The sequence below is a fragment of the Mesoplodon bidens genome (genome assembly GCF_964165515.1).
Source record: "Mesoplodon bidens genome assembly, chromosome: 2".
Classification (NCBI taxonomy): Eukaryota; Metazoa; Chordata; class Mammalia; order Artiodactyla; family Ziphiidae; genus Mesoplodon; species Mesoplodon bidens.
In genome coordinates, this window is record NC_138177.1 from 85361370 (window position 1) to 85383726 (window position 22357).

Here is a 22357-nt window from a genome sequence, read left to right on the forward strand (position 1 = left end):
TTCCTGCCCCTAGGTGGCACCTCCCTATCAGGGTGGTTTTACTGGTTTCTGCAAGATTCATTCCAGATCCTAGGAGACTCAAAAAGTCCTTTTTAATATTCCACAAAGAGAGAATTTCATCCCATCCACGACCTGGCAAACAGGAGCTATCACAGGAGCGGAGATGAATCTACAAATAAAGTGGTGTGCTTGTCTCATTTCCCTCCTGGTGTAGCATTGGAGACGCGACTTGTTTTTTAAAATTAAATACTCTTTCTCACCCAGTGGAAGGAAACTGAAACCACTGCATTGTTAGCGCTGGGTTTTTTTTTTTTTTTAATGCTTCTCCCCCAAATATCTTTCTCATTTTATTTGGTTGAAGTCCAGCTTGTCCTTTTTTATTCTGAGCACCAGAGATTCTCTGAACAGAAGCTTTAGCCAAAAAGGAAGATATCCTGGCAAATTTCTAGGGAATAGAAAAACTCCCTTTTTCGAGCAGTTTATTTTGTTGGAGACAGCTTCACTCTCTGTCTGTCTTTATACACCCACACTCACACACTCACACACACACACACACACACCCCACCACCATCACTACCACTACATCTGTCCCCTCCACACTCATACCACATCACGTGCACCACACCACGCACTTGACTGATACAACACACATGACTTCACACTACACACCACACTGCACATGAACACACACACACACACACAAACATACACACCACTGCCGTAACTACCGCCACATAATAGCCCCCTCCACACACATACACATCCCTTCTCCCTCCATAATTCCTCCCAGCCAGCCCCCCACCCTTGAGATTTTAAAAACAAATATGGTTCCGTAATATGAACCAAATGTGAAGATGAAAGGGACGTGTGCTGCCCGGCTTGTGTTTCATCTTGCTCCCTGCTTGTGAGGAGGGCAGGGAAGGGGCACAGTATGCTCTAGCCAGGGTCCTGGGATGGCTCAGAGGATTAATTAGAAATTAGTGAGTCATTTGTGGGCAATAACTTTAGTCCAGAGCAAGCCTTGGATGGAGACCGTCTCCCTACTTGCTCGTTAATATGGCTCATGCAATCTGGAATAAATCGAGTCTAGGGCAGATGGTCAGGTCAAGACGAAAAGAACATTGAAGCATCCACCTTTCTAATTTTCCTCCAACTTTCCTCATTTAAAGATAAAGAAATTTTAAAAAGAAAGTCTCAGAGGTATAAAGGAGCTACAACGATATAGCTCTGCTAATTAGAAAAAGCAAATCTAGTCAACTTTGATGATCAGTTTTACAGATTATCCGTGGTCACGTTTTCATGGCTCAGCAGTTCCTCCATCCCCATCCTTCCTTCAGTTACTCCCCTCTTCCACTTAACCAGAATATTCTTAGAGACTATGGGCTACTTTTAATATCTGCCTTGGAAAAACATCATTCAGAAAACAATCTGCTGCCAACTATCCCAGCTGGGCAGTCCAGAGCCCAAGGTAAATGATTTCCTGAAGATGCATGTGTTGGGATTACTCACACCACTGCTCTGTCCTTCCCATCAGTTTGGGTGATTGAAAATTATTCCCTCTTGACTAGAGGTGTCAAGGTTGAGCCACTTATGCTGAGTAAACTATTTCAACCATTAAAAAATTTCCAGGGAATTCCCTGGTGGTCCAGTGGTTAAGACTCCACGCTTTCATTGCAGGGGGTGTGGGTTTGATCCCTGGTCAGTGAACTAAGATCCTGCGTGCCACACGGTGCAGCCTAAAAAAAAAAAAGTTCCAAATGGCAGTAGATGTGGTAGATCATAGTGGTTGAGATCTTGAGTTCTGGATTCAAATGTAAGACGATTTGAATCCTAACTATACTGGACCCTAGACCATGAACCTAATGGATAATAATAGGATTTACTTCGTAGGGTAGGTGGAGAGGATTAAATGAAGGGGTGCATGGTGCCTGGTACACAGCAAGCCTTCAATAAATGATAGCTAGTAATATTACGAATGTGCTCTAAACTTCTGCAGCCAAAATATCTAATAGATGGGCATGTAATGGTCAAGATTTTCTTGCCCTGATGATACCCTGGAAGGAACATAATGGAAAGGAAGAAGGAGGGGAGACTTTAGGTGCACATTTTCAAAAAGATGAACTGTCATTTCTTAGTTGTAGTGAGAGACGGGTGGGATGCACCAGTGCTTTACTCTACCTGTTCCCAGTGTCAGTGGCATGGGGTCATCACAGCGAGTGAGCATGTGGGAATCATCGATGCCCTTCCCATAGTTCCCCTAATGAGACCTTCTTTGTCCATTTCAGCTTGTTCACCTGTTTGGAAAGAGGCCTCCCTTCTACGCTATACCGAATTGGTAAGTCATTATTATAAAAATAATACCTGATATCACCAATCATTCTCTCTTTCAATAGTGAATTATTATTATGTACTTGGATAAAAAGGCCTGTGCTGTTATAATTTGTAAAGGTCAGATTAAACAGAACAATAAAACTTGAATAATGACATCCTGCATTTCCATGTGCAAGTACATGGTACGTCAGCAGGCTGCTCCCTGACCTCTTTTGGCCAAGAAATCCTGGCATTGTGCCTTTTCTTCTATCTGGAACCCTAAGTTTTCAGGTCACATGGCCCTTTGGAAAGCTCTGTGCAGTGCATTTTCAGGCTTGGAAACAGCTACACCAGCCAGACCTGGGAAGCAGGAGGGGCTGTTCTTCTGCAAACATGTGTCCCTGACCCCAAAGAGGCAGCTTCTTTATTATGGCCATTTATTATTTACAAAGCACTGCAGGTGTACACAGCATTTTATGAGACACAAAGACAAGGTCCCTGCCCCATGAACTGAAAGGTTTTATCCAGCATTTCATCTGTCTGAGCTGAGCTGTGGGAACACAAAGCAAGCAGGGCTGAAGAGCTGAGTGCGGTGTCTCAGATGTTAGGGTAGAAGGAAGGATTTCTGACGAGGAATTGTAAATGGAGAAAGTCAGGTGTGTGCAGCTCAAAGCATCATTTCAGGATCCAGAAGAGTTTTAGTGATGTCCTATGTTTCAGGCCCTGGAAGAGAAATTCTGCCTGTGTGCCTTGGAACACTTGGCACAGTGCCTTTCAGTCAGTTGAAAGACTACAGAGACAAATGTTTGTGGGTTCCTAGAGCCTCTTCCACCAGCCCATACCTCCCCATCCCCTACTCTCCTGCAAGTTGTCTTGTTTTCCTGTTTTATTTTGGGGGAGTGATTAGGGCAGGGAGGAACATAAGTCAGTTTTTTTACGAAGTATATCATTATTAATTCACTGTGTATCTTTGAGCAGATTCATTTTCCTCCTCTAGAATGGTACATTTCGGGGCATTTGGACCCCTAGTCTTCAGCTACCCACTGCCACTGGTCAATTACTTTTCTTCTGTCTGTATCTGTCTCAGTCAGCCCAGCCCTAATAGTATGTGGCCATCACCTGCCTGCATCATCTTTCCATCCACCCAGCAGACTCACGTGTGGAACAGGCTGTGGCCTGAAAAGCTGAGCAAAACCCCGTCCCTGCCCCCGGAAGCCATAGAATAACAGGATCGAGGATGTGAAAAAGCAGTGAGGTTGGGCCACAGCTGCCCTCTCCTGTGGGAGGAGACAGAGGGTTGGCTATGCGAGCACACGTTCCTTCAGAGCTTTTAATCATTCATTTGGAGACATTCCTGGGTTCCCACCCTGTAGAACAAGGACTCAAATTCTAGGAAGGCTCAGAGATGTAGACTTGCCCTGGGCTGGGGAAAAACTGATCACGTCCTCGGCGTGGGATTCTTCCTGCTCAGAGCTCAGGGCTTAGTCCAATCCCAGGCAAGTTTTGCAGCCAGAAACAGATATAAATTTGGCTGAGCAGCACTAGCGAAAGCAGAATAGATTCTGTAATGTGCCGAGTATGCACCAGATGGCTCTGCTTCCTATCAGCCCTGTAAGGCTGGTGAACAAAGCCTACTGCCCTCCATCACCACCAGCATCACTGTCATCACCATCACCGTCATCATCACCATCATCATCAAATTTTATTAAAAGCCGTCTGGTACGTGGCGTTCCAGAGCCCTCCACGTCTGGATGTTTAGCTGAGAATATTTCCTGCCTCCCTCCCCTCTCTTCCTCCATCAGCCTCCACATCCCCGTGGTGTTTGTGGTCTGGGTTACCATTTCCTCCACAGTCCTCTTCTCTCTCCTTGCCTCTCCATTTCCCACCACCACTGGTACCCTCTTCTTTCTTCATATTCCCTTCCACTTACCGAGCTGCTATCTCTCAAAGTATGGACCTCACACCTCCTGCATCAGAATCAAATGGGGAGTGTGTGCAGATTTCTGAGAGCCCCCCCATGCTAATTCAGAGTGTCTGATGGTGGTCCATGGTCACCTGCATTTGAATAAGTTTCCTGTGTGATTCTCCCACACCAGAGTTTAAGAAACACTGCCCTACACTCTCTCCTTCCAACAAGAGCCAAATACTTAGTCTTCTAGCTTCCCAGACCAGAAGTTAGCTCTAGAAGGGACACCAACAATCAGGTGCCTGAGCTGGCCTGTACCTCATGGCAAGAGCAACATTTTCAGGAAATTTGTAAGCTGCTTGTTAAACCCATGGCGGGGGGCATATTTACACTGTAAAAATCATCAAACACTATGAATCAAGTGCCCCCCACCCCGCTTTTGAGACTCAGTTTACCAGCACATCACTGGACACTGAGTTATCATCCAGCCCAGTACTATGATTTGCAGATGTGAACCCTAAGCACCAGAGATGTAAAGGGATCAAGGTCTTCTGACAAGTGAGGATGGAATCAATTAGAATCTAAGCCTCTTAGTCCCTGTTCTGGTGCACACGAGAGCCCTATTCCTTTTGCATAATTACTTTGCCTCTGTTTGGAGGTTGGTTTGTAAGGATTCCTACATAGAGTTCCCACGAGTGTTTATTACTCTGTGAGTTGGTCGGGGTTCTCTGATTGCAAGCCACAGATTCCAGCTTCTAAGCAGAAAAGAAATCCAACTGAAGAGTCTCACTGAGTTCACAGAATTGAAAGGAAAGCTAGAAAGGCAGGCTTGCAGAAGGACCAAGCGAGGGCAGCTCAAGATTCCATGGAGCAGGGACTGATAGACAGTCTCCTGAGGGAGAAGTTGCCTGATTGAACCAACTCCAACCTCTTCTTTGCAGCCTTGCTTCACTTGCCTCAATGTACAAAGTCCTTGAAGAGTATCTGATTGTCCTTGGGCCTCATGCCCACCTCTTAGCCCAGGGCTGGACAGGTCACCTTGATTGACATTCCCAAGACTGCACACAATGGGTGAGATAATTCTTCCAAAGAAACCAGGTGCTATTGCAATGAGAAGAGGAAACTGGTCCTGGGTAGCCAGAACCCCAGTTGCCCTCTAGGCACTTCAACCAGACCATGAGTTCCGGGAAGCTTGACTCACGATCTCCCTCTTGCCACTGACACCCAGTGTGGCGCCTTATGCCCTGGGCACACCCTGCCCTTGGCTTGGTGCTGGGATTGGGAAACCTGACTTGAAGATTCTAACGCTTAAGTGATGTTCACGGTCGCCTTCTGTTCACCCCCTGTGCCCTCTCTTATTGTATCGATGATTATCTAAACGCTAATGGGATTCCCAAACTGTGTCTCCAGACCCACAGTCTGGGTTTCCCATTGGACATAACCACTTGGAAGCATTTTTCAGCTTTCCCTCCATTCCTGATGCCACTGCATTGGTGTAGGTCTGCATCATTTTCACTTACCTTTTGCACCAGCCTCTGGTCTCTTTCTTCATCCTCATTTTCTGTCCTACCCAATCCACCCACTACATTGCACCACTTTACTTCTTAAAAACAAGCAGGTCTTATCAACTCCCATCTTTAAATGACACTCAGTGAGCCCTTTTTCTTCAAAATAAAATCCATACTCCCTACCCGCCATACAAGTCTTTTCATGGTCTGATCTTAACCTCTCAGCCCATCTACCCTTTGCTGATGATACACAACCTTCACTTCCTTATATGGAACTCTCAGCAGACATGCCAAGCCTTCCACTCCTGTGCCTTTTTACATGCCTTTTCTCTAGGTGCAGTGACTCTCCTCAGATTCTTTTCCCATAAAGCTCTTACTCATATTTTAGGACCCAGAGGACAAGACAGAAAATGTGAGCAGAATGATAATGCATCGGATGGGTAGGAGAGGTGGAGATCACCTTGGTGAAGTTTTTGCTGACCTGCCCAGTCAGATTTTACTTTCTGTCCTCTTTGTTTCCAGAACTCTTTGTTCATAAAGTTTACAAAACACTCCATTTTAATGTATGCATTTACATGCATTTTTTTCACCTCATCATGGACATTTATAATTTTTTTTTTGCCACCCAAGACTTTTCACATTCTTCCTCTGTTTGGGGAATTCTCAGTTTTATGAATCTTCACATCCCATCGTGGAAGGCACATATTCACTTTGCCAGCTTCTCTTGCAGCTAAGGCACAGCATGTGACCTGGATGGCCAACAGCACATGTCTGTCCAGGATCCTGAATCAGAAGCTAGTGTTGCAAAGCAGCGAGCACCAGACGGAATGCAATCTGGCAAATGTGGCCTGTGTCTACCGCAGTCTCAGAGGTAGTGGCAGAAGATCCTGATGAGAGCATCTGAGGTCCTGCATCAGCAATGTCACCAGTTCAGGCTACATGTCTGTGTCAATAGGGGGACAAGTAGTGTCTCCTCTAGATAGTTCTGAAAAGTGTTTTGGGTGTGATTCCTAGCTGCGTAGTTTCCCAGAGATTTTGTGATCTAACTAATATTCTTCAATAAATTCATTTTCTGCTTAAAGTAGCCAGACTTGCTTTCTGATTTTTGCTGCTAGGAATTTTGACCTTTTTGTCTGAAAAACCTTCAAGAGCAGGGACCACTGCTTGTTTATTTCTTTATTCCCTGCACAGTGCCTGGCACCAAGTAGCTTCTGTACACATGTTTGTTGAATGAACAGCTGAATTATCTCGGGGGAGGTTACTTATCCACAGTGCTTGGTTTTAATAGCTGCAGACTGGAGTTTCAAAGCTGAACATAATGTTTATGTTACTTGTCTCAGAAATCTGGTTCCTACAGTCTATTTCAAGGAGCTCAGAACTGCTCAAAGACAAATGTTGAACAATCTATTACATTACTTTAACTTTTATGTAGAATTCCCTTTTTGCTTGACTCTTCCATAAAGTTCCATAAAGTTCCAAAGTTTTGGAATTTCATTTGATTTCATTTTTTGAACTCCACTGTGTTTCTGCATTCTCCTTTTTGTTTCTTCCCCACACAGATTAATAGGAAGATTAAATAAATTTCACTGCCCAAAATATGAAACCATTTTTCAGAGACAGTGCAGGCCACCTGTATGCCGTCTTCTTACAAGGCCCTGGAAACTATTTCTTTTTGTGGGAGGTTGCCAGGCCAGTGGCAGAGCAGAATGCTGGAGGCCTTTGACTTCATAAGGCATTTGGGAGAGTCTGACTTTATTTCCTCAAGGACAAGATAGAAAATGTGGGCTGAATGATAATGCATTAGGGGCATGGTTGAGGTAGAGATGGCTAGCTGGCCACCAAGTTCCCACCTCCCCCTCTTCATTGGAAGAGGAGTGGAGTTGGCCCCTGTCTGCTCAGCTATACTGCATTTCCCACCTTCCGTGCTGGCAGGTGCCCACTGTATCTAGGTTCTCCCCACTGGCACCTGAGCAGAAGTGATGCCTGCCACTTCTGGGCCCGGCCCTTAAGCCTCTCTTATTTGCTCCTCCAAGCTCTTCCCCTTCCTGCTGGCTGGAATGGTGACCAACTGAGCAACAGCAGCCATGTGCTGAAGACGGAAGAACTGCCCTCAGCCTGGCTCCCTGACTGACGGTGGGAGGATGGCTTCTCACCTAAGTGGGACCTCTCCAGACAGTTATGTGAGAGAGAAAGATACTTGTACGTCTGTTAAGCCTCTGAATTGTTGTGGGATCTCTTAATACTGAACTCACTTTCCTCTAATGCACTGCATTAGCTAGTTTAACAGCCAAGTCCCAAGAATAGTGATCAATGCATCAACATGAACTTGGAAAGAGAACACCAGAGACAGGCCACGGGGTTCTGTCTTAGACTCTGACACAGGTTATTTTAAGCAATAATTCAGACAAAGCAGTGGAAGTCATACTTATCAGATTTAAAGATGACACAATACTGAGAGGGATAGCTGCTCAAATTCAAAAAGACCTGAAGAAGCTAAAAATACCAGGTGATATTTTCTAAGCACTTAATGCAAGCCAGACTCTGGGTTAAATGCTTTCCATAAATGATCTTGCTTGATGCTTATGATAACTCTATGATGTAGGAATATTAGCTCCCTTTTCAAGATGGGAAAACAGAAACTTTGAGAGATTAAGTACAGAGCTGGTAAATGAGAGCACTGGGTTTTGAACTTGGACTCTGTGGTCCTAACCACTATCCTGAGGTCCTAGCCACTACCTGGCTTATGTCCAGGTTCATCTGGGACAGTCCTGGTTATGCCTGCTGTCTCCATGTGATTATTAATGGCAATAATAGCACCACTTTCACTCTCAAAAATGTCCTGATTCAGATGATAAATTATATGGTCACCTTAGTGATTCTTGCCCAGTCTGAAACTGCCAAGACAAGATTAAGGAGAAATTGATGTAGAGCTCCATACATCAAATGTTCAAATATGGAAAATTCAATGAATTTTTTTCTTGTTAACATTAGATTGAACCAATAGTATGATGAGGCTGTCAAAATGACACTGGAAACTTAATGTCATTATTAATAGGTGTGGTGAGTCCAGAACAAGGTACAGGATGGCTCTATTGTACTTGGTGCTGGAGAGGCCACATCTAGACTGTTGAGATCTCTTCAAGGAGCCGTATGTTCACAGGGACAACCACAAATTGGAGCACATCCAGAGGATGATACGCTAGTGCAATATCAGGAGACTAAATCATCGGAGGGCTGGGGGAGGGCACAGGGAGTGCTTTGCCTGGAGTCAAGCAGACTTTAGGGACATATGAGCTGTCCTCATATATCCCAATGGCTGCCATGTTGGGGAGGTATCAGGCTGATGCCAGCGACTCCAGATGGCAGATCCAGGACTAGGTGGAATGACAAGAAAACAGATTCCAGCTCAATTACAGGAAGAGCTTTCTAACAATCTGAGCTGTCTGAATACATGCCTGCTTTGCAAAGGATGGAGCAGCCGGTCCCTGATGTGTTCAAGCCAAGGCAGGCTAGACCCCATACCTTGGGAGGGCATTGAACAAGGTGACCTCTGTGTTTCTTTCTCAAATTCTGTGATTCCAACAACAGAAACAGAAACAGACTGGTGACACCAACAGGGCACAGAATTCATTCAGACTGTGAGTAGAAGAACCAGTCACAGCCTGGATTTTTTTGGTAAAAGACAAGTAGACAGTGCCCTAAATCTGTGCTTTGAGTGGTCCATGGTCCCTAAACAGCTCTGAGTTACTAGACCTGCTAAGGCAAGTTGGGGGCTTGAATGAAGCTAGTCAGGGATGATTCTGTAAGTGGGACCAGGAGTTGGGGATTGTGTCTTAGGCAGATAGAAGAGCTCCTGAGTCTGAAGGGCCCAGGGGAGCTGAGAGAGGGATGTCTGACCAGCCCTTGAGTAGGAACAGGGGAGACATAAGTAGAACCAGCCTTTCCAGCTACCAGAGTAGAGAGAGCTGAGTGCTTCCAGGGCCTGTCCTGTGCCAGTCCCCAGGTTTCTTACCCAGAAAAAAAAAACTTCTTCATTCACTCAAAACAAAGTGTGAGGTGCTATGCTGAGGCCTCCAGAGAGGGTGGTGATAAGGCAAAATTTGAAATTAGCATGTTCCTTAGTTGCAAGTAGCAACAACAAATAATCAAACCCTCAACCCGGTTTGAGGGTTTGATTATCCCTGGTTTAAATGTATTCCTGTATTTACACCTGGTTTAAATACAAGGGGAATTTATTGGTCTGTGTAACTGACAAGTCTAAAGGTAGCTCTAGTTTCACGCAATGCTTGATCCAGGGGCTCAAATAATGTGACCAGGACTCTGTTTTTTGGTTTTTGCTTTTGCAGTACGCGGGCCTCTCCCTGTTGGGGCCTCTCCCGTTGCGCAGCACAGGCTCCGGACACGCAGGCTCAGCGGCCATGGCTCACGGGCCCAGCTGCTCTGCGGCATGTGGGATCTTCCCAGACCCGGGCACGAACCCATGTCCCCTGTATCGGCAGGCGGACTCTCAACCACTGCGCCACCAGGGAAGCCCAGGACTTTGTTTTTTTCTCTCCATTTCCTAGCTCTGCTTGGCTCCATTGCTGGCCAGACTCGCCCACCCTAAGCCTCACCCCCATCCGTCCTGGGTGGCTTCCAGTATCCCAGGAGTTTACATGAACAGTAGGGGATAAAGGACAGGGTGCATCCTTTCCAGGGGGCAGCCCTGAGGTTCAGTCTGATTGGTCCTGCCTAAGTCACATGTCACCCCTGAGCCAATCACTGTGACAGGGAGAATGGAGGTAGGGGATGCTGGTTAATTTAAGCTCCACAACTGGAGCTGGGCATTGGTGTCAATCTCACACAAAGCACATGGCTGAAATGGGGAGGAAGGACATTTCCCAAAGGAAATATGATAAACTGTCTCTTAGAGGAGAGTGAATAAATACTAGACTGCAAACAGATGCCCAACAAGTATGGTCCCTGATCTCAATGAGCCTCTATAGAAACATCAGGTAATTGTGAATCCAAGGTAGTAGTCCCCTATTGCAGAGGAAACCTTGGTTGCCAGCAGAGCAGAGAGATACCCAGGCAGGGAGTGAGGTGGTTAGGGAAGTCTCCCCGGAAGAAGTGACATTTGCACTGAGACCAGAAGCATGAATGGGCTTTAATCAGGCGATAAGAGGGAAAGATTGTTCTAAGTGAAGCACAGGCATGACCTAAGCCAGTAGGTGAGAGAACCTGATGAGCTCAGGGACTGAAAGAAATTTCGTGTGGCAGGAACAGGGAATGATGGGAGGCAGGTGCTCCACACACTGTCGAGAAGGGGAGGATGAGGATAAATTGATGGGTGGGAGCCTTGTTTGTTCATAAGGCGGTAGCCAGAGGCAGCAGTGGAGGCTGAGTACCCTGCATTGGGGGACAGTCCTGGCTTGTCCTCGCCCTGTCCCTGACAGACAGCACAGAACCCTGAGGGAAGAGGCCACAACGTGGGTAAGTGTGGGTGAGGAGGGCAGAAACCCAGGGCTGCCCAAGTCTCACCCAGGACTCTGGGTTGCCCCGACCTAAATGTCACAGTTTTGTCCAAAACTGGCTTGAGAGTAAATAAACGTTCTATTAAAGTATAGTTTGAGGTAGGCACTGCATTAATATTTTTCACTGGATCTTGAAGTATAAGACAGGATGCTTTAGAGCAAAGGTTCTTATCCCAGGCTGTTCATTAGGATTTCCCAGGGAGAAGCTTTAGAAATGGTCTAATAGTGACTGTGGTCCTATGAGGACAGGGCCCATGCCCTGCAGATGCCCTTGGCGGCTGCTGCCTTGCTGCTGGGGAGACAGTATACCTCAGTGGTGAGTGTGGGCCATGGAGTCAGACAGCCCTGGGTTCCGATCTCAGCTCTTCCTTCTACTGTGTGACTGCTGGTAAGTTTCCTCCTCTGTAAAATGTGGATAATGATCATATCTACCTCGTGGGATCTTCATAAAGATTAAATAAAATTCTGTTTATATATTTCCTAGAATGTAATACCCCCAAATGGAAAATACTATTATTACTGTGTTAGAGATGATTTCATCTTTACATACATTTAAATGGCATTCATTCATTCATTCTGGCAACATTTACTGAGAATCCCCTGAATCCCAGGCACTGGGAATATAGTAATGAACAAAACACAAAAATCCCTATCCTCATGGATCTTACCTTCTAGACAGGGAGGTAGACAATAGACAAACACAAACATATATACAATTTCAGAAAGTGTTAAGTGGTCTGAGGAAAATAAAATAGAATAAGAGGGAGAAGAGGAGGTATAGGGGGATATTGTTTTTTTTTTTTTTTTTTTTTTTTTTTTTGCGGTTCGCGGACCTCTCACTGTTGTGGCCTCTTCCGTTGCAAAGCACAGGCTCCGGATGCGCAGCCTCAGCGGCCATGGCTCACGGACCCAGCCGCTCCGCGGCATGTGGGATCCTCCTGGACCGGGGCACGAACCCGTGTCCCCTGCATCGGCAGGCGGACTCTCAACCACTGCGCCACCAGGGAAGCCCTAGGGGGATGTTTTAAATGGGGGTGGTCAGGAAAAGCCCCCAGCTCTGATAAGAGACCCAAATGATGGGAGGAGGACCATGTGGGAAGCTTTCGAGACAGGAGGAACAGCTAATGCAAAGGGCAAGAATGGGTTCTGTGTATTTGAGCAAGAGCAAGACAGCTCCTGTGGCTAGAGCAGCATCAGTCAGGTGAGTGGTGGGATAAGTGTGGGCAGGTAGGCAGAGGTCAGAACCTGAAATGCAGATGTTGTGCTAAGATGTGATGGAGGGTTTGAAGAGATTAGTAATAGCTCTTGCCTACACTTTATAAGGACCACTCTGGCTGCTACAGGGAAAAGTGACTGGGAGGTGTAGTCCAGGTGAGTATTAAAGGATGTGCATGCCTTTGTTCTATTCTTGGGGTGGTAGGAAACCTCTAAGATGCCTACAGTGATCCCTGCATCCTGGTATTCACATCCCTCTGTAATCTCCTCCCCTTGAGTGTGAGCTGGACATAATGACTCTCTTCCATAATATGGCAAAAATGATGAGATATCACTTCTAAGATTAAGGTATAAAAAGACTGCAACTTCTATCGTGCTCACACCCTTGCTGGGTTGCTTTGTTGTGAGCTCCAAGTGGCAAGGATCTGATACCTCCAGCTAAGATTCAGTGAGGACCTGCCAACAGCCACCTGAGTGATCTTGGAAGTGGGTCCTCTTCCAACTGAGCCTTGGGATGACTGCAGCACTGGCTGACACCTTCAATGAAACCTTGTGACAGACCCTAAACCAGAGGGACCCAACCAAGCCACACTTGGATTCCTGACCCACAGCAACTGCGAGAAATAAACATTGGTTGTATTAAGTTACTAAGTTTGGGGGTGATTTGTTACATAGCTACTGAAACTAATACCCTTGGCATGAGTTAGTAAAATATAAACCCAGTGTAGCCGATCAGAGCGTGAGAGTTACAAAAGAATCACGGTGAGTTCTTCTCTCAGCTATGTCACAGCTCACTGACCTCCTTCAGACCTTTAGTCAGATGTGGTCTTCTCATTGAGGGCCTTCTCAAGCACCTTTAGAAAATGGCACCTCCACCTCCACACTCTCCTGCTTTCTTGTCACCATGTGACACACTACACATTTCCCTTGCTTATTTTGTTTATTACCTGTCTTTCCCCCCGCCCACCAGCTCTAAAGTGTAGGTTCCACATGAGCAGGGGTTTTCGGCTGTTTGAATCACCACTGTATGCCCAGTGCCTAGAAGTACATATCATGCCTGGAACGTACTAGGTGCTCCAAAATATCTGTTTCCACATTTACTGCTGTGCCTGAGCAGCAAAGGTAGGAACAAAAAGAACGACTAGAGTTGGCTGGAGACTCTGTTCATCAGAACTCCGCTTCACAAAAACAAAGAGCATCAACTAAAGCAAACCACAGGGTCTGGGAGGCAGTGAGAATTCCAGAACATAGAACATGAGCAGCAAGACAGGGTGTGCAAAAGATGAGGAATGAAAGGGAAGTCTTGAGGAGCGAGATTTGTGGGCAGAGCTCACCAGGCCAAACAAAGCTCTCTTTTGTTGCATGTCGGCCTGGCACCTTGGGCTCCCACGCCACTTCCACTGTGGCTGAATGTAATCAGTCCCAAGAGTTACTCTGCTGGCTAAGTGAGTGTGTATGTCAGGTTATGGCATCTAGTGCAGCTCTGAACTGTCTACTATGCTCTGTGGTATTTGTACATTATGTAAGCTCTCTTTCTCCCAAAGTGGTGTTAGGGGAGAGGAAAAAGGAGTTAGATGGGGAAAGTGATGCATGTCCCAGTGGAGAGTCTATTAGGGCACAGAGTTTCAGATTTTTTTTTTTTTGCGGTACACGGGCCTCTCACTGTTGTGGCCTCTCCCGTTGCGGAGCACAGGCTCCGGACCCACAGGCTTAGCGGCCATGGCTTACAGGCCCAGCCGCTCCGCAGCATGTGGGATTTTCCCGGACCGGGGCACGAATCCGCGTCCCCTGCATCGGCAGGCGGACTCTCAACCACTGTGCCACCAGGGAAGCCCTCAGATTCTTAATCTTTGGTCTTTAGACTGAACATTGTTGGTTTCTGTTTAGGGGAATGATCATGCGGAATTTTCTCCCTTCACAATCCCAGTAAACTTTTCTTTAGGTTCCTTAGAACCCTAATTTCCCCATCCCATGGCATCTGTTTCAGGATAGGCTGCTGCCAGCCTATAAAGTATGTAAATTCTAAAAGGATACCCCTTCTATGTGGACACACTCCACCAGCATGTGGCTTAGTGGAAAGCTGCTGCTTTTGTGCAAAAAAAAATAAAAATAAAAAAAGGCATCCCTTCCTGCAGGACTAGAATTCAGCCCTATTTGCCTCCTTGGCTGGGCACCTTGGCACAGTGTATAAACTCACATCCATACACAGTAGCTCAGTCTTCAAGTTCTTTCCTGCCCTCATCTGTAAACGTGAAATGCTTAAAGAGTAAAACCCTAAACCCTCTGAAGTCAAAGGGGGATGTTGAATGGGATTGTTCAAGAAGTGACCTAGAATCTACATTTCTTTCCAATGGGGGAAGCTCAGATTCAGTCCGGAAGCAATTCTTGATACCAAGAATTCCAGTTCCCAACCCAGTCCACCACAGAGGCAGCTGAGCAGAGGCAAGCAGATGCTGATGATGGAACAGAAGGGCACAGTGCAAGTAGAGAAAGGAGCCATTTGTGGGTTATAAATAAGTGACCGTAGGCATTTTGCAGAACACATTGGAAAAGGCAACCTTCCTAGATGTCAACCAATACGGCCTTCATTATTTAAAATCTGAGCTTTGAGAGATTCCAGATATGGAGATTGAGAATTCTCTGCAATTAATATCAAGAGCCTCGATACAAGAAACAATCCCCTGACCCTGGACCAGTATGAGTCAAGAATTAGGTGGAATGGAAGAAGCAGAGCAGCTAGACCTGGATACCATGAAATCAGCAGACTTCTCAGGTCCTTAGGGAGGAGCGAAAGTCAGCATCAGAACCCAGCTGCAGTTCTCCCAAGTTAACAGTACAGTAAATTTTAGATGCTTCTCATTACAGAATGTGAGACTCAGCCATTCTCAATTAACCTTGGTTTTGTCTTTATAGAAGTCTAAATTAAAGAACACTTCCAGGTATTTTCATAGATGGAATCTGCCTGGGAGAAGAGCCCCACCTAACCACTGCTGACAGGATCCTGGTGTCCAGAGTGGACAGGGCAGGGAACACAGCCTCTCTCAGGGGATGCCGCCTTAGCCAGCCCTCGCCTGGTCCAGAAGGGCTGCACATTGAAATCACATGATGTATGGCTGCTGGCCAGGCTGGCTTTCATGTAGCCATCTGTGTGACAAAGTTTCCACTAAGCTGCCTTTGTGTACATCACCTCATGGCATCAGTAACCCAGCACTTTCCTGTGCGGGCCTTGCAGCTAGTCCGGGGTGATCCTTGGGAGCTCCATCCTTGCCACGAGCCAGCTCCCTGAGGTGGGTCTGTCTTTGCCTGTCTCAACCCTCTGGTAGCTGTGGGGGTTAGGATGGGAAGAAGGCAGAGACTAATAAAATTTAAGTAAGAACTATTCTGTGGGCTTCCCTGGTGGCGCAGTGGTTAAGAATCCGCCTGCCAATGCAGGGGACACGGGTTCGAGCCCTGGTCCAGGAAGATCCCACATGCCACAGAGCAACTAAGCCCATGCGCCACAACTACTGAGCCTGCGCTCTAGAGTCCACGAGCCACAACTGCTGAGCCTGATTGCCACAACTACTGAAGCCGTGTCCCTAGAGCCCATGCTCCACAACAAGAGAAGCCACCACGATGGGAAGCCCGCGCACTGCAACTAGAGAAAATCCCACGCAGCAACAAAGACCCAACGCAGCCAAAAAAAATAAAGAACTGTTTTGTTTCAAGAATGAAATAATGCCATTTGCAGCAACATGGATGGACCTAGAGATTATCATATTAAGTGAAGGAAGCCAGAAAGAGAAAGACAAATACCACAGGATATCACTTATTTGTGGAATCTAAAATATGACACAGCTAAACTTACTTACAAAACAGAAACAGACTCACAGACATAGAAAACAAACTTGTGGTTACCAAAGGGGCAAGGGGGTGGGGGAGGGATAAATTAGGAGTTTGGGATTAGCAGATACAAACTACTATGTATAAAATAGATAAACAACAAGGTCCTACTGTATAGCACAGGGAACTATATTCAATACCTTGTAATAAACCATGATGGATAAGAATATGAAAAACTGTGTATTATATATGTGTATAACTGATTCACTTTGCTGTACATCAGAAACTAACACAGCATTGTAAGTCAACTACACTTCAATTGAGAAAAGAAAAAAAGAACAAGTAGAAATAGTTTGTTTGTAGGAAGGGAGAAGGCAGAACCAATGTATTGATACATGCCAAAATTTTACTGGTAACGTTTGTCTCTCTTCTCATCCTCCTTTCAAGGCCTTGCCCCTACGTACTCTAGTTGGCCATGAATACTCCCTTTCACCTGCACAGATTACCTTTTGACAACTCAGAACTCCTGGCCTTGGCCTGTTTACCATCATAGGGTTCTATGCCTTCAAACTATTCTTTATCTCCATTCCATTTTCTTAGGCTAGGTGTGGGGAAAGCACTCTGATTAAACTCCAGAACATTCACCACTGATTGGTGAGATTTTAATTAGTCATAAGCAATCTTTCCCTGCCAGCAGCATGAAGGGCTTTTGTGATAGCTGTGGTGACAGTTTTACACTTTGTACAATGCCGGACATGACATTGCTGCATTATTTTGGGTTTTTTTTTTGGTGTATTGTTGAAAATAATCCTTTTTAAGACTACAACTGCAGCTTGCTTCTCACCACTCCTTCCCTTCCTCTCTCTTCTTCTTCCTATTTCTGAATGTTCCTTTTTTGAACTAAATTACTCCATGTAGATTTTTCTTTTGACCTTTTTTTAAATTTTATTTATTTATTTATTTTTTGCTTTATAACAAATTTAATCAGTTATACATATACATATGTTTCCATATCCCCTCCCTTTTGCGTCTCCCTCCCACCCTCCCTATCCCACCCCTCTAGGTGGTCACAAAGCACCGAGCTGATCTCCCTGTGCTATGCGGCTGCTTCCCACTAGCTATCTACCTTACATTTGGTAGTGTATATATGTCCATGCCGCTCTTTCACTTTGTCACAGCTTACCCTTCCCCCTCCCCATATCCTCAAGTCCATTCTCTAGTAGGTCTGTGTCTTTATTCCTGTCTTACCCCTATGTTCTTCATGACATTTTTTTTTCTTAAATTCCATATATATGTGTTAGCATAAAGTATTTGTCTTTCTCTTTCTGACTTACTTCACTCTGTATGACAGACTCTAGGTCTATCCACCTCATTACAAATAGCTCAATTTCATTTCATTTTATGGCTGAGTAATATTCCATTGTATATATGTGCCACGTCTTCTTTATCCATTCATCCGATGATGGACACTTAGGTTGTTTCCATCTCCGGGCTATTGTAAATAGGGCTGCTATGAACATTTTGGTACATGTCTATTTTTGAATTATGGTTTTCTCAGGGTATATGCCCAGTAGTGGGATTGCTGGGTCATATGGTAGTTCTATTTGTAGTTTTTTAAGGAACCTCCATACCATTCTCCATAGCGGCTGTACCAATTCACATTCCCACCAGCAGTGCAAGAGTGTTCCCTTTTTTCCACACCCTCTCCAGCATTTATTGTTTCTAGATTTTTTGATGATGGCCATTCTGACTGGTGTGAGATGATATCTCATTGTAGTTTTGATTTGCATTTCTCTAATGAGTAAAGATGTTGAGCATCCTTTCATGTGTTTGTTGGCAGTCTGTATATCTTCTGTGGAGAAATGTCTATTTAGGTCTTCTGCCCATTTTTGGATTGGGTTGTTTGTTTTTTTGTTATGGAGCTGCATGAGCTGCTTATAAATTTTGGAGATTAATCCTTTGTCAGTTGCTTCATTGGCAAATATTTTCTCCCATTCTGAGGGTTGTCTTTTGGTCTTCTTTATGGTTTCCTTTGCTGTGCAAAAGCTTTTAAGTTTCATTAGGTCCCATGTGTTTATTTTTGTCTTTATTTCCATTTCTCTAGGAGGTGGGTCAAAAAGGATCTTGCTGTGATTTATGTCATAGAGTGTTCTGCCTATGTTTTCCTCTAAGAGTTTGATAGTGTCTGGCCTTACATTTAGGTCTTTAATCCATTTTGAGCTTATTTTTGTGTATGGTGTTAGGGAGTGATCTAATCTCATACTTTTACATGTCCCTATCCAGTTTTCCCAGCACCACTTATTGAAGAGACTGTCCTTTCTCCACTGTACATTCCTGCCTCCTTTATCAAAAATAAGGTGACCATATGTGCGTGGGTTTAACTCTGGGCTTTCTATCCTGTTCCATTGATCTATCTTTCTGTTTTTGTGCCAGTACCATACTGTCTTGATTACTGTAGCTTTGTAGTATAGTCTGAAGTCAGGGAGCCTGATTCCTCCAGCTCCATTTTTCGTTCTCACGATTGCTTTGGCTATTAGGGGTCTTTTGTGTTTCCATACAAATTGTGAAATTTTTTGTTCTAGTTATCTGAAAAATGCCAGTAGTTTGATAGGGATTGCACTGAATCTGTAGATTGCTTTGGGTAGTAGAGTCATTTTCACAATGTTGATTCTTCCAATCCAAGAACATGGTACATCTCTCCATCTATTTGTATCATCTTTAATTTCTTTCATCAGTGTCTTATAATTTTCTGCATACAGGTCTTTTGTCTCCTTAGGTAGGTTTATTCCTAGATATTTTATTCTTTTTGTTGCAATGGTAAATGGGAGTGTTTTCTTGATTTCACTTTCAGATTTTTCATCATTAGTATATAGGAATGCCAGAGATTTCTGTGCATTAATTTTGTATCCTGCAACTTTACCAAATTCATTGATTAGCTCTAGTAGTTTTCTGGTAGCATCTTTAGGATTCTCTATGTATAGTATCATGTCATCTGCAAACTTCTTCTTTTCCAATTTGGATTCCTTTTATTTCCTTTTCTTCTCTGATTGCTCTGGCTAAAACTTCCAAAACTAAGTTGAGTAAGAGTGGTGAGAGTGGGCAGCCTTGTCTTGTTCCTGATCTTAGTGGAAATGCTTTCAGTTTTTCACCATTGAGGACAATGTTGGCTGTGGGTTTGTCATATATGGCCTTTATTATGTTGAGGAAAGTTCCCTCTATGCTTACTTTCTGCAGGGTTTTTATCATAAATGGGTGTTGAATTTTGTCGAACGCTTTCTCTGCATCTATTGAGATGATCATATGGTTTTTCTCCTTCAGTTTGTTAATATGGTGTATCACGTTGATTGATTTGCGTATATTGAAGAATCCTTGCATTCCTGGAATAAACCCCACTTGATCATGGTGTATGATCCTTTTAATGTGCTGTTGGATTCTGTTTGCTAGTATTTTGTTGAGGATTTTTGCATCTATGTTCATCAGTGATATTGGCCTGTAGTTTTCTTTCTTTGTGACATCCTTGCCTGGTTTTGGTATCAAGGTGATGGTGGCCTCGTAGAATGACTTTGGGAGTGTTCCTCCCTCTGCTATATTTTTGAAGAGTTTCAGAAGGATAGGTGTTAGCTCTTCTCTAAATGCTTGATAGAATTCACCTGTGAAGCCATCTGGTCCTGGGCTTTTGTTTGTTGGAAGATTTTTTATCACAGTTTCAATTTCAGTGCTTGTGATTGGTCTGTTCATATTTTCTATTTCTTCCTGGTTCAGTCTTGGCAGGTTGTGCATTTCTAAGAATTTGTCCATTTCTTCCAGGTTGTCCATTTTATTGGCATAGAGTTGCTTATAGTAATCTCTCATGATCTTTTGTATTTCTGCAGTGTCAGTTGTTACTTCTCCTTTTTCATTTCTAATTCTATTGATTTCAGTCTTCTCCCTTTTTTTCTTGATGAGTCTGGCTAATGGTTTATCAATTTTGTTTATCTTCTCAAAGAACCAGCTTTTAGTTTTATTGATCTTTGCTATCGTTTCCTTCATTTCTTTTTCATTTATTTCTGATCTGATTTTTATGATTTCTTTCCTTCTGCTAACTTTGGGGGTTTTTTGTTCTTCTTTCTCTAATTGCTTTAGGTGCAAGGTTAGGTTGTTTATTCGAGATGTTTCCTGTTTCTTAAGGTGGGATTGTATTGCTATAAACTTCCCTCTTAGAACTGCTTTTGCTGCATCCCATAGGTTTTGGGTCGTCGTGTCTCCATTGTCATTTGTTTCTAGGTATTTTTAAATTTCCTCTTTGATTTCTTCAGTGATCACTTCGTTATTAAGTAGTGTATTGTTTAGCCTCCATGTGTTTGTATTTTTTACAGCTCTTTTCCTGTAATTGATATCTAGTCTCATAGCATTGTGGTCGGAAAAGATACTTGATACAATTTCAATTTTCTTAAATTTACCAAGGCTTGATTTGTGACCCAAGATATGATCTATCCTGGAGAATGTTCCATGAGCACTTGAGAAAAATGTGTATTCTGTTGTTTTTGGATGGAATGTCCTATAAATATCAATTAAGTCCATCTTGTTTAATGTATCATTTAAAGCTTGTGTTTCCTTATTTATTTTCATTTTGGATGATCTGTCCATTGGTGAAAGTGGGGTGTTAAAGTCCCCTACTATGATTGTGTTACTGTCGATTTCTCCTTTTATGGCTGTTAGTATTTGCCTTATGTATTGAGGTGCTCCTATGTTTGGTGCATAAATATTTACAATTGTTATATCTTCTTCTTGGATCGATCCCTTGATCATTATGTAGTGTCCTTATTTGTCTCTTCTAGTAGTCTTTATTTTAAAGTCTATTTTGTCTGATATGAGAATTGCTACTCCAGCTTTCTTTTGGTTTCCATTTGCATGGAATATCTTTTTCCATCCCCTTACTTTCAGTCTGTTGTGTCTCTAGGTCTGAAGTGGGTCTCTTGTAGACAGCATGTATATGGGTCTTGTTTTTGTATCCATTCAGCCAATCTGTATCTTTTGGTGGGAGCATTTAGTCCATTTACATTTAAGGTAATTATCGATATGTATGTTCCTATTCCCATTTTCTTAATTGTTTTGGGTTCGTTATTGTAGGTCTTTTCCTTCTGTTGTGTTTCTTGCCTAGAGAAGTTCCTTTAGCATTTGTTGTAAAGCTGGTTTGGTGGTGCTGAACTCTCTCAGCTTTTGCTTGTCTGTAAACGTTTTAATTTCTCCATCAAATCTGAATGAGATCCTTGCTGGGTAGAGTAATCTTGGTTGAAGGTTTCTCTCCTTCATCACTTTAATTATGTCCTGCCACTCCCTTCTGGCTTGTAGAGTTTCTGCTGAGAGATCAGCTGTTATCCTGATGGGGATTCCCTTGTGTGTTATTTGTTGTTTTTGCCTTGCTGCTTTTAATATGATTTCTTTGTGTTTAATTTTTGACAGTTTGATTAATATGTGTCTTGGCGTATTTCTCCTTGGATTTATTCTGTATGGGACTCTCTGTGCCTCTTGGACTTGATTAACTATTTCCTTTCCCATATTTGGGAAGTTTTCAACTATAATCTCTTCAAATATTTTCTCAGTCCCTTTCTTTTTCTCTTCTTCTTCTGGAACCCCTATAATTCGAATGTTGGTGCGTTTAATGTTGTCCCAGAGGTCTCTGAGACTGTCCTCTGTTCTTTTCATTCTTTTTTCTTTATTTTGCTCTGCAGCAGTTATTTCCACTATTTTATCTTCCACCTCACTTATCCATTCTTCTGCCTCAGTTATTCTGCTACTGATCCCATCTAGAGTATTTTTTATTTCATTTACTGTGTTTTTAATCGATGCTTTATTCATCTTTAGTTCTTCTAGGTCCTTGTTAACTGTTTCTTGCATTTTGTCTATTCTATTTCCAAGATTTTGGATCTGGGAAATAGAATCTTGGATCATCTTTACCATCATTATTCTGAATTCTTTTTCAGGTAGACTGCCTATTACCTCTTCATTTGTTAGATATGGTGGGTTTTTATCTTGCTCCTTCTCCTGCTGTGTGTTTTTCTGTCTTCTCATTTTGCTTATGTTACTGTGTTTGGGGTCTCCTT